This window comes from Chrysochloris asiatica, unplaced genomic scaffold (genome assembly GCF_000296735.1).
Source record: "Chrysochloris asiatica unplaced genomic scaffold, ChrAsi1.0 scaffold00180, whole genome shotgun sequence".
NCBI lineage: Eukaryota > Metazoa > Chordata > Mammalia > Afrosoricida > Chrysochloridae > Chrysochloris > Chrysochloris asiatica.
Genome location: NW_006408698.1, coordinates 966,358 through 968,757, shown reverse-complemented (window position 1 = coordinate 968,757; position 2,400 = coordinate 966,358).

Below are 2,400 nucleotides of genomic sequence, written 5' to 3'. Positions count from 1 at the left end.
ATAAGGAAGAAGCCAGGAAAGTGCTACAAGAGCAATCAAACAAGATAGATACAGCATTGGAAACAATTCAAAATCTACAGAAAGAGGTCCAAACAATCAATAACAAAATGGCAGAAATAGAAAGCACTCTGAAAAGGCATAGGAGTAGAATACATGAGATGGAAGGAAGAATCAGTGAGCTGGAAGACAAGTATCTCAATACCACCAAGATAGAAGAACAAACACTAAAAAGGATAAAAAAATTCAGAGGAAGGTCTAAGATTCATATTGGACAACATGAAGAGGAATAACTTAAGAATTATTGGTATTCCAGAACAAGAAGAATCAAACAAGTCCACAAAGAAAATAGTCGAAGAACTACTGGGAGAAAATTTCTCCAACATCCTGTAAAGGGAAAAAATGAGCATAAAAGAAGCTCAACGATCTCCAAGAAGGGTAGACACCAAAAGAAAATCGCCAAGATATATCATAGTCAAGCTCTCCAAACTCAAAGACAAGGAGACACTTCTGAAAGCAGCCAGAGAAACAGAAGGATCACATACAAAGGCAAGCAAGTGAGATTAAGCTCAGATCTCTCAGCAGGAACCATGCAAGCGAGAAGGCAATGGGGAAATATATATATATAAAACCCTGCCAAAAAAATTCCAACCAAGAATCCTTTATCCAGCAAAGCTATCAATCAAATAAGATAGTGTAATCAAAACATTCCAGGATAAACATAAGATATGGGACTTTACCAAAGCCAACCCTGCACTACAAAACATCCTAAAGGGAGTTCTGTGGACTGAGAACCAACAAGAATAAACAACAACCAGAGCTTGACATACATGGCAGCATCTCCCTGAATTAAGTCAACTGAAAGAAGACTTGTTAACAAAACAAAACTATAAGAAAAATACTCAGAAAGTCTGTGAGGTCAGTCTATGACCAAAACAAGTACAATATAAGAGAAGGTAAACATGTAGGAAAAGAGATCCAGATAGGGAGAAGGTCACATTGATTACAGGATAAAATAGACTGTAATAAATGGACAGAAAAGTTAATGGACTATAAGGCAACCTCAAAGAAAATTAACACTTCCCAACATACCAAAAAAATGAAAATCCAAGAAGAAGATGAAAACATTAAAACTAGGAGGAAACTCACAAGAAAGAACACAAAACTCATGAATTCAACAGAGAAAGACAAACAGAAAAAAGAAGCAGCAACACCACAAACACACACACACACAAAAAAAAATGTAATGACAGCAAATAATCAATATCTATCAATAATTACACTGAACGTAAATGGACTAAATGCACCAGTTAAAGATGGAGGGTGACAGAATGGATAAGAAAACAAGGTTCTTCAATATGCTGTCTGCAAGAGACACATCTCACACTCAGAGACAAAAACAGATTAAAAGTAAAAGGGTGGGACAAAATATACCAAGCTAATTGCAATAAAAAGCAAACAGGAGTGGCAGTACTAATCTGGGATTAAATAAACTTAAAGGGAAAAACCAGCATAATACATAAAGATGGACATTATCTCATGATTAAAGGGAAAATTGAACAAGATGAAATAACCATATTAAATATCTATGCTCCCAATGGAAGAGCGCCAAAATACATAAAACAAACTCTAATAGATGAATTCACAATAATAGTGGGTGATTTTAATACACCACTTTCAAAAATGGATAGAACAACCAGAAAGAAACTTGACAAAGACACAGAAGAATTAAACAACACAATTAGCCAACTGAACCGCATAGATGTGTACAGAGCATTCAACCCAACAACTGCACAGTACACATTTTTTTCGAGTGTACGTGGAACATTCTCCAGAATAAACCATGTTTTCGCCCACAAAACAAATCTATGTAAATTGACAAATATCAAAATACTACAAAGCATCTTCTCAAATTACAATACTATCAAAGTAGAAATCAACAATAGGAAGACCAAAGAAACCAAGGCAAATATATGGAAACTGAATAAAACCCTGCTGAAAAGCGACTGGGTGGTAGAAGAAATTAAACATGAATTCGCAGTTTCTAGAAATAAATGAGAATGAAAACACAACATACCAAAACCTTTGGGACACAGTGAAAGCGGTGCTGAGAGGACAAATTTTTGCAATAAAAGCACACATACAAAAAGAAGAAAGAACTAAAAATAACACATTAACACAGCATTTACAACAATTAAAGACAGACCAACAGAGGGAACCAACAGCCACAAAAAGAAAAGAAATAATAAAGATTAGAGCAGAAATAAATTAGATAGAAAAGAGAAAATCTACAGAAACAATCAACAAGACAAGAAGCTGGTTCTTTGAAAGAATTAACAAAATCGACAGACCATTGGCAAACCTAACAAAAGAAAAGAGAGAGAAGACACAAATAACACGCAT